This window comes from Lepus europaeus, chromosome 2, assembly GCF_033115175.1.
Source record: "Lepus europaeus isolate LE1 chromosome 2, mLepTim1.pri, whole genome shotgun sequence".
NCBI lineage: Eukaryota > Metazoa > Chordata > Mammalia > Lagomorpha > Leporidae > Lepus > Lepus europaeus.
In genome coordinates this window covers 172436046-172447503 of record NC_084828.1, presented here as the reverse complement: position 1 = coordinate 172447503, position 11458 = coordinate 172436046, and the positions used below count along the sequence as shown (strand labels likewise).

At 40.6% G+C, this 11458-nt stretch overlaps 1 pseudogene; it reads right to left on the bottom strand.

The window, feature by feature from the left end:
- Positions 1-223: 223 nt before the first annotated feature.
- Positions 224-11458, bottom strand: part of LOC133752247 (elongation factor 1-alpha, somatic form-like) — a 101396-nt pseudogene continuing 90161 nt past the window's right edge.

The window sequence follows — 11458 nt, the reverse complement described above, 5'->3', positions numbered from 1 at the left end:
AAATTACTTACAACTGCCATATACGCACATGTACACACACACACACACACAGCATGGTCCAGTCCACAAAACTTGCCCCTTTCCTTCTGAAGGTTTTACAATATGTTGCTATCATCAAGTAGTTTCTTAGTATTAAATGTAAGTGGCCAATTCAGAAAAACAGTTCTAAGTCTATGCTTCCCTCACTGATTAAGACGGGAGTGGCAGGTATTGAAGATAATATTCATGTATCCTTCTGAGATTTCTGGGCAGACTCTGTGATCTTGTAAATTCCCACTGACTTTTTTCCATTGCTTTGATGATACCCACAATTCTCCATCTCGTACCAAGAATACCAAAACAACCTAGAGGAAGAGAGTCAGAGGCACTCTCAACACAACCAGGCATGCCAGAAATCATTGTTGGCAGCATTTTAAGATTTCAAGAACTTAAGGCCATCTGCCCAGTTCTTACCAGAAGGGTCATCAATCTCTTCCCTTAGCTCAGCCAATCTGCAAGAATGTGAGCTGTGTCGCTGATTTGGCCTGGATGGTTCAGGATAAGTGGTGAAGTCAGATGTCAGATGCTTCCACTGATGGGTCCTGTTTTGCTGTCACCAGAAACATTGCCATGATGAATATCTCTTTGGAAGACATGTTCTTGACATGGAAGCCCACATTGCCCCCAGAAGAAGCTTCACTCAAAGCTTCATGGAGTGTTTTGACAGACTTCACTTGCATTGTGGTGTTGACTGGAGCAAAGCTGACTTTCTTTTTTAAAATTTTTTTAATTTTTATTTTTTGACAGGCAGAGTGGACAGTGAGAGAGAGAGACAGAGAGAAAGGTCTTCCTTTGCCGTTGGTTCACCCTCCAATGGCCACTGCGGCTGGCACGCTGTGGCCAGTGCACCGCGCTGATCCAAAGGCAGAAGCCAGGTATTTCTCCGGGTCTCCCATGTGGGTGCAGGGCCCAAGGACCTGGACCATCCTCCACTGCACTCCTGGGCACAGTAGAGGGCTGGCCTGGAAGAGGGGCGACTGGGACAGAATCCGGCACCCCAACCAGGAATAGAACCTGGGGTGCTGGCGCCTCAGGCAGAGGATTAGTCTTTTGAGCCGTGGCACCAGCCGAACCGAGGCATATTAATAATTGGCCCCAGCATTTTGTTACCTTTCCAGCTTAAAATTGGCACAAATGCTACTGTGTCAGGGCTGTAGCCAATTTTCTTCATGTAGATGCTGACTTCCTCGATGATTTCCTCATATCTCTCTGGCTGTAGTGTCACTCATTGGAATCCACTTTGTTAACAACAATTAGCTTTTTCACACCCAGCCTGTGAGCCAGAAGAGTATGCTCAGTAATCTTCCCATGCTTGGAGATAGCGGATTCAAATTCACTGGCACCAGCAGCAAGAATCAGGACAGCACAATCAGCCTGAGATGTGCCTGGAATCATGCTTGTGATACATACTCTGCGTTCTAGGGTACCAATGATGGTAACAGAACACTTGCTTGTGGCAGATTTCCACATGGAGATGTCGATGGTGATACCGAACTCATGCTTAACTTTCAGATTATCCGTGACCCAGGTACACAGGAGGGTACTCTTTCCAATCTCAACAGCTTTGTTCTCAAATATTTCAATGGTTCTTTCCTGGATGCCACCACATTTATAGATCAGATGGCCAGTAGGGTGGACTAACTCAAATCTCTCAGTGATGATGATGTTGACATGAGCTGTTTCTTTTCCCATTTTAATGGTGGTTTCCATGACACCTGTGTTCTGACAGGAAATTCATTACAAAAATATGTGTGGTGATATATCTTTAGAATTTAATCTTTTGGTTAGTCTCTTGATTTCTTATAAGAATAAGACAGCTTCCTAACTCTGTGATTCCACGAGATTGCACAGGGTGTAGTTGTGTCTCTCAGCAATCACTGTGGGCAGTTCCACACACTCAGATCTCCCTGATTGCATGTGGGTCACTGCAGGGGATCCATGGTCACATTGGGGACTGCACAGATCCTGTGTGCTTCATGTGCCAGTGCAGACGATCCATGCACCCACTGTAGGCTAATTCCCAGGCATTGATCACCTTGAAGAAGTGGTAAGGGTGTGATTTCACTGAGGTGATCATACCCTCCTTTCTGCCAGCCAGAAGATCTACATTGCCCAACTTGGGTGTCACCCTGGATATCTGCCCCACCCTGCAGCACTGAGAAGAGCTCCCTGGCCACACCCAGCACATGCCTCTGGCTATCCACTAGAAGGGCAGACACTCCAGTAAGCCACAGGAGTATAATTCAAAGATAAAAACCATCTAAGGGAAAAACAACAAGTGCTTCCACAAATGCCTAAAAAGAAAAGCAGAAATTCAGTAAGATACACAATATGCCTTCTCAAAGGAATACCACAACACTTCGGTATTCAGATGTGAAGACAAAGAGATTGATGAAATGACTGAAATGGAATTCAGAAGATTAATCATAGGGATACTCAGAAGAAATGAGAAGCAAATTTTTGAGTTAAAATATATACATGACATGGATGAAAAATTGTCCCATGAAATTGAGATTTTTGAAGAGAAATCAAAATGAAATATTAGAAATTCAATTTGTCAAATGAGAGATACATGGAAATGAGCGAGGATAGCAATACATCATACCAAAAGTCATGGGACACAGAAGTAGCACTAAGAGGGGGTTTATAGCCATTGGTGCTTATATCAAGACATTGGAGAGGCACCAAATAAATGAGCTATCAATACATAATAAGGAACTAGAGAAACAACAGCAAATCAAACCCAAAATTAGTAAGAGGAAAGAAATAATTTACATTAGAGAAGAAATAAACAACACTGAAACAAAAAAAAGATAGTTTAAAAAATAAACAAAATTGATTGCCATTTGCTCAATTAGCCATAAAAAGAGAGAGAAGACTCAAATCAATAAAATCAGAGATGAAAAAGGAAATGTAACAATAGATACCAGAGAAATAAAAATAATCCTCATGAATTACTACAAAGAGCTATATGCCAACAAATTGAAAAAATCTAGAGGAAATGGATATATTACTGGACATGTAAAATCTACCAACAGTGGACTCATGAAGACATAGAAAACCTCAGCATATCAATAACCAAGATGGAGATTGAATCAGTAATAAAGTCCCTCCCAACAAAGAAAAGCTAGGGCTGGATGACTCCAGTGCTGAATCCTACTAGACATTTAAATAACCAATTCCAATTCTTCTCAAATCAATTGAATGGGAAGGAGGCCAGCATTATCTTAATTCCTGAAACAGAAAAAGATACAACAAAGAAAGAGAATTGCAGACTAATATCCCTGATGAATGTAGATATAAAAGTCCTCAAAATGCCAGCTAATTAAATCCAACAACACATCAGAAAGGTAATTCATTTAGACCAAGAGGGATTTATCATTGATATGCATGTATGGGTCAATATTCTCAAATATATAAATGTGATTTCACATTACCAACCTGAAGAACAAAAATCATATGATTATTTCAACTGATGCAGAAAAAGCATTTGATAAAATACAACATCGTTTTATGATGAAAAACTTAAGAAAATATTGTATAAAAGGAACATTCCTCAAAATAGTCAAGGCAATTTATAATAAACCTACAGGCAGCATTTATTGAATGGGGAAAATTTGGAAACATTCCCCCTAAGATCTAAAACCAAACAAGTATACCCAATCTCCATTGCTATTCAAGATAGCCCTAGAAGTTTTAGCCAGAGCCATTAGGCTAGAAAAAAGAAATCAAAAGGATACAAATTGGAAAGGAGGAAGTCAAAATATCATTATTCACAGATTACATGATTCTATATATAGTGGAATAAAAAGACTCCACTAAGAGACTATTGGAACTCATAAAAGAATTTGATAAAGTGGCAGGATATAGAGGGTCTGGCAAGATGGCTGAATAGGAAGGGAGCACACTGATAGTCTAGGAAGATACAGTTTAATAAAAGTGGAGATACTGCAGGTTCAAGGAAGAGTTGGGGAAGAAACAGCAGAGGAAGCTCTTCCGGAACTAGTGATTCATGGTGGACCTGCATGGAGGGCACAGGAGCCCACAGCTCAGGACACCAGCCACGGAATCTATGTACCAGCACCGGAACGCGAGGTGAGCCGAACCTCAGTAGCCCGAGACACTGGTGGGAAAGTGGAAGGAGGAGCCTACAGGGAACGAGGCTTGAAGCCCCGTGGGGGAAAGTTCATCAGGCTAACTAGAAGAGAGAGGAAAATAAAAAAAAGGACTGGTACAGACACGCGTCTCTCTCTCTCTCTCTCTGCTCACCTCTCAAAGCCGAGCAACACAAAGAGCAGGCGCCATCTTGGACATACGTAAAAGCTGCACAAACTCAGGACTGTGTCCGCCCTCAGCCAAGCAGAAAAACCTGACTCTGTGTGTGTGGGGGTGAAATAACAGGAGGTTAGGACCTAATGAATGTGTGGAGCTAATGAACTGAGACTGTGAAAAAAGAGACGGTGGGGGAGAGAACTCATGGAGTTCACATGAGTACTCTCCAGAGACGCTACAATTCGGTAACTTTGGCAACCCAGGGGGAGACTGCAGGAGAATTTGAGCCCACACTGAGGGCAGCGCAGATTCCCTGTGTGGTTCTTGGGAAAGAGCAGGCAAATGTTATACCCACAGGAGCCAGAGATTGGAAGCTGACTACCTTCAGTTCCACTCAGCTGTGCGGAATTACTTTGCTTCTGAATCAAAAAGAGAGAGAGAGAGGGAGAGAGAGAGAGATTTACCATGCCTAACCTGTGTGTGTCACCTTTGGCACACCCTTAACACTGAAGAACCAAATAGAGCTCTCAGGCCACACCCATCTCAAGCCTCTACGTCTCCATCAAAAGCAGACAGCCCACTTAATACAGTCATAGTATAACAAGAAAAAAACACCACAGCAAGGGAAGAAGAATCCAAAGAATATCTCCACAATGCCAAGCAACAAATGCAGAAACTGAGGAAACAAGAACAAGGGAGACATTATGACACCTCCAAATGAACAAGACACCTCAAGCCAAAATTATGAAGAGGATAAGATAGAAGAAATGCAAGATACGAATTTCAAAAAATTTATGATAAGAACATTTAGAAGTTTTCAAAAACAAATTCTTGAATTACGGAAATCCTTACTGGACAGGATAGAAAAACTCTCTCATGAAAATGAAATCTTAAGGAGGAATCAAAATGAAATGCAGAAACTAGTAGAACGGAAAGTGTGGTAGTGAGGAGAAATCAAAATGAAATGAAGAACTCAATAGATCAAATGACAAACACATTTGAGAGCCTTAAAAACAGAGTCAGTGAAACAGAAGAGAGAATATCGGACTTAGAAGACAGAGAACAGGAAAGTATACAGTCAAACCAAAGAAAAGAAGAGGAAATTAGAAATCTAAAAAATATTGTTGTGAATCTACAGGATACTATTAAAAAACCTGAAGGCATGGGAGAGAGAAAGGATTAGAAGGCCTTTTTAGTGAGATACTAGCAAAGAACTTTCTGGGTTTGGGGAAGGACAGAGACATCTTAGTACAGGAAGCTCATAGAACCCCTAGTAAACATGACCAAAAGAGATCCTCACCACGATACATTGTAATCAAACTCACCACAGCGAAACATAAGGAAAAGATTCTAAAATGTGCAAGAGAGACATGTCAGATTACTCTTAGAGGATCTCCAATTAGACTCACAGCAGACTTCTCATCAGAAACCCTACAGGCTAGGAGGGAATGGCGAGACATAGCCCAGGTACTAAGAGAGAAAAACTGCCATCCCAGAATATTATATCCTGCAAAGCTCTCATTTGTGAATGAAGGTGAAATTAAGACCTTTCATAGCAAACAGAAATTGAAAGAAATTGTCGCTACTCGTCCAGCCCTGGAAAAGATGCTTAAAGATGTGTTATACACAGAAACACAGAAACATGGTCATCAATATGAAAGAAGGTAAAGGGAGGAAACCGCACAGCAAAAGATCACAGGAAGTTCAAAGCATATATTAGAAAAAATCTTTGGCAAATGGCAGGGCAAAGTTACTACTTATCAATAGTCACATTGAATGTTATTTGTCTGAACTGTCCAGTTAAAAGACACAGATCGGCTGAATAGGTTAAGGAACAAAACCCATCTATTTTCTGCTTGCAAGAAACACTTATTTCCAACAAAGATGCATACAGACTGAAAGTGAAAGGCTGGAAAAAGATATTCCATGCCAGCAGAAATGAAAAAAGAGCGTGTGTAGCCATATTAATACCAGAAAAAATAAACTTTAATGCAAAACTGTTAAGAAAGATAAAGAGGGGCACTATATAATGGTTAAGGGATCAATTCAACAGGAAGATATAATGATTATCAATGTATATGCACCTAATTACAGGGCACTGGTTTATTTAAAAGACATGTTAAGGGACTTAAAGGGAGAATTATATTCCAATACAATAGTACTGAGGGGACTTCAATACTCCACTCTCAGAGATAGACAGATCAACAGGACAGAAGATCAACAAGGAAACAGCAGATTTAAACGGCACTATAGCCCAAATGGATCTAACAGATATCTATAGAACTTTTCATCCTACATTTAAAGAATTTACATTCTTCTCAGCAGTACATGGAACCTTCTCTAGGATTGACCACATACTAGGCCACAAAGAACGTCTCAGCAAATTCAAAAGAATTAGAATCATACCATGCAGCTTCTCAGACCACAAAGGAATGAAATTGGAAATTAGCAACTCAGGAATCCCTAGAGCACGTGCAAACACATGGAGATTGAACAGCATGCTCCTGAATGAACACTGGGTCATAGAAGAAATCAAAAGATAAATAAAAAACTTTCTAGAAGTAAATGAGGATAACAGCACAACATATTAAAACGTATGGGATATAGCAAAAGCAGTATTAAGAGGAAAGTTAATAGCAATAATTGCCTACATCAAGAAATTGGAAAGGCACTAAATAAATGAGCTTTCAATGCATCTCAAGGATCTAGAAAAACTGCAGCAAACCAGACCCAAATCTAGTAGGAGAAGAGAAATAATTAAAATCAGAGAAGAAATCAATAGGACTGAATACAAGAAAAGTTACAAAAAAAATCAGCCAAACAAGGAGCTGTTTTTTTGAAAAAAATTAACAAAATTGACAACCCATTGGCCCAACAAACTAAAAAAAGAAGAGAAAAGACTCAAATCAATACAATCAGAGATGAAAAAGGAAACGTAACAACAGACATTACAGAAATAAAAAGAATCATCAGAAATTACTTATAAGGACTTGTATGCCAGCAAACAGGGAAATCTATTAGAAATGGACAGATTCTTGGACACATACAACCTACCTAAATTGAGCCAGGAAGACATAGAAAACCTAAACAGACCCATAATTGAGAAAAAATTAAAAGAGTAATAAAGGCCCTCCCAACAAAGAAAAGCCCAGACCGGATGGATTCACTGCTGAATTCTACCAGACATTTAAAGAAGAACTAACTCCAATTCTCAAACTATTCAGAACAATTGAAAAAGAGGGAATCCTCCCAAATTCTTTCCATGAAGCCAGCATCACCTTAATTCCTAAGCCAGAGAAAGATGCAGCATTGAAAGAAAATTACAGACCAGTATCCCTGATGAACATAGATTCAAAAATCCTCAATAAAATTCTGGCCAATAGAATGTAACAACACATCAGAAAGATCATCCAGCCAGACCAAGTGGGATTCACCCCTGGTATGCAGGGATGGATCAGTGTTCACAAAACAAACATTGTGATATACCACATTAACAGACTGCAGAAGAAAAACCATATGATTATCTCAATAGATGTAGAGAAAGCATTTGATAAAAGGACAGTCTATTCAATAAATGGTGCTGGGAAAATTGGATTTCCGTGTGGAGAAGCATGAAGCAAGACCCCTACCTTTCACCTTACACAAAAATCCACTCGACATGGATTAAAGACTTAAATCTATGACCCAACACCATCAAATTATTAGAGAACATTGGAGAAACCCTGCAAGATATAGGTACAGGCAAAGACTTCTTGGAAAAGACCCCTGAAGCACAGGCAGTCGAAGCCAAAATTAACATTTGGGATTGCATCAAATTGAGAAGTTTCTGTACTGCAAAAGCAACAGTCAGGAAAGTGAAGAGGCAACCGACAGAATGGGAAAAAATATTTGCAAAGTATACTACAGATAAAAGGTTAATAACCAGAATCTACAAAGAGATCAAGAAACTCTACAACATCAAAACAAACAACGCACTTAAGAGATGGGCCAAGGGCCTCAATAGACATTTTTCAAAAGAGGAAATCCAAATGGCCAACAGACACATGAAAAAATGTTCAAGATCACTAGCAATCAGGGAAATGCAAATCAAAACCACAATGAGGTTTCACCTCACCCTGGTTAGAATGTCTCACATTCAGAAATCAACCAACAACAGATGCTGGTGAGGATGTGGGGAAAAAAGGACACTAACCCACTGTTGGTGGGAATGCAAACTGGTAAAGCCACTATGGAAGTCAGTCTGGAGATTCCCCAGTAACCTGAATATAACCCTACCATACAACCCAGCCATCCCACTCCTTGGAATTTACCCAAAGGAAATTAAATTGGCAAACAAAAAAGCTGTATGGATAAAGAAATTATGGGGCCGGCGCCGCGGCTCACTAGGCTAATCCTCCGCCTTGCGGCGCCGGCACACCGGGTTCTAGTCCCGGTCGGGGCACCGATCCTGTCCCGGTTGCCCCTCTTCCAGGCCAGCTCTCTGCTGTGGCCAGGGAGTGCAGTGGAGGATGGCCCAAGTCCTTGGGTCCTGCACCCCATGGGAGACCAGGAGAAGCACCTGGCTCCTGCCATCGGAACAGCGCGGTGCGCCGGCCGCAGCGCGCTACCGCGGCGGCCATTGGAGGGTGAACCAACGGCAAAAGGAAGACCTTTCTCTCTGTCTCTCTCTCTCACTGTCCACTCTGCCTGTCAAAAAAAAAAAAAAGAAAGAAAAGAAATTATGGGACATGTACTCTATAGAATACTATACAGTAGTAAAAAAACAATGAAATCTGGTCATTTGCAACAAAATGGACAAATCTGGGAAACATTATGCTGAGTGAATTAAGCCAGTCCCAAAGGGACAAGTTTCATATGTTCTCCCTGATCAGCGACAACTAACCGAGCACCAAAAAGGAAACCTGTTAAAGTGAAATGGACGCTATGAGAAACAATGACTTGACCAGCCCTTGTCCTGACTGTTGATGAACAATTCAATAATTTAATACTTTATCCCTTTTAGTATTTTTTTGTTCTACTTAATATTATTGGATAAACTCTTTAATTGACACACAATTATTCTTAGGTGTTTAAATTTTAACTGAAAAGTGATCCCTGTTAAATACAAGAGTGGGAATAAGAGAGGGAAGAGATGTACAATGTGGGGCATGCTCAATCGGACTTGCCCCAAATAGTGGAGTTAGAAATGTGCCAGGGGATTCCAATACAGTCCCATCAAGGTGGCATGTACCAATGCCATCTCACTAGTCCAAGTGATCAATTTCAGTTCACGATTGATCACACTGATAGATCTAAGAGTCAAAGGGATCACACAAACAAGACTAGCGTCTGCTAATACTAACTGATAGAATCAAAAAGGGAGAGAAAGATCCAACATGGGAAGTGGGATACACAGCAGACTCATAGAATGGCAGACGTCCTAAACAGCACTCTGGCCTCAGAATCAGCCCTTAAAGCATTCAGATCTGGCTGAAGAGCCCATGAGAGTATTTCAGGCATTGAAAGCCAAGACACTCTGGCAAAAACACACAAACAAAAAACAAACAAACAAACAAACAAAAACAAAAAAAACCTAAATGAAAGATCTATGTGAATGAGATCCCAGTAGAAAGAACAGGCCATCAAACAAGGAGGACCCTATCTCTGAAGGGAGGCGAGAATTTCCACTTTGTCTATGACCTTGTCTAAACAAAGTTGGAGTTGGCGAACTCGAGAGGCTTCCATAGTCTTGGCAGCTCATGACAAGAGCCTCAGGTGGTTACTGACATCATAAATAAGAGTGTCAATTGTTAAATCAACAATAGGTTGGCTGGCGCTGTAGCTCACTAGGCTAATCCTCTGCCTGTGGTGCTGGCACCCCAGGTTCTGGTCCCATTTGGGGCCCCGGATTCTGTCCCGGTTGCTCCTCTTCCAGTCCAACTCTCTGCTGTGGCCCGGGAAGGCAGTGGAGGATGGCCCAAGTGCTTGGGCCCTGCACCCTCATGGGAGACCAGTAGGAAGTACCTGGCTCCTGGCTTCAGATTGGCACAGCGCGCTGGCAGTAGCAGGCATCTAGGGGTGAACCAACGGAAGGAAGACCTTTATCCGTGTCTCTCTCTCTCTTTCTCTCTCACTGTCTAACTCTGCCTGTCAAAAAAAAAAAAAAAAATCAACAACAGGAGTCACTGTGCACTTAATCCCCATGTAGGATCTCTGTCCTTAATGTGTTGTACATGTGAATTAACAGTATAACTAGTACTCAAACAGTACTTTATACTTTGTTTTTCTGTGTGGTTACAAACTTTATTTAGTATATACTAAATTGATATTCTTTATATAAAAATAATTGAAATGAATCTTGATGTGAATAGGATGAGAGAGGGAGCGGGAGATGGGAGGGTTACGGGTGGGATGGAGGTTATGGGGGGAAAAGCTGCTATAATTCAAAAGTTGTATTTTGGAAAATTATATTTATTAAATAAAAGTTAAAAAAAAAGAAAAACAAAGCTGGAAGCATCACAATACCAGATTTCAAGACATACTCTAGAGCAGTTATAGTCAAAACAGCCTGGTACTGGCACAAAACAAAACAACATGAACAACAGCAAAAAGCAGAGGTGTAGACCAGTGGAACAAAATAGGAACTCCAGAAATCACTCTACCTACCACCTATCTGAAAACAACTTATTTTTGACAAAGTAGCTAAAATCAATCCCTTGAGAAAGGACAGTTCTTCTGGGAAAATGAGATTCTCATGCAGAAATATGAAACAAAACTCCTACATTACACCTTACACAAAAATCCACTCAAATGGATCAATAACCAAATCTATGACACAGTACCATCAAATTGCTAGAGAAGACCCCAGAAGCACATGCAATCAAAGGCAAAATTGACAAATGGGATTACATCAAGCTGAGAAACTTCTGCACTGCAAAAGAAACACTCAGCAAAATGAGGAGGCAAATGACAGAATGGAAGAAAATATTTGCAAACTATAAACTTATAAAGGATTAATATCCAGAACCTATTAAGAGCTCAATAAACACACATACAACAAAACAAATTATAATACTTAGCAGCAAAAAAAAAAAATCCTGTCTCTTTCAACAGAATGGATGCAACTGAAACCATTATACTTAGTGAAATAGCCAGTCCCAAAGTGTTT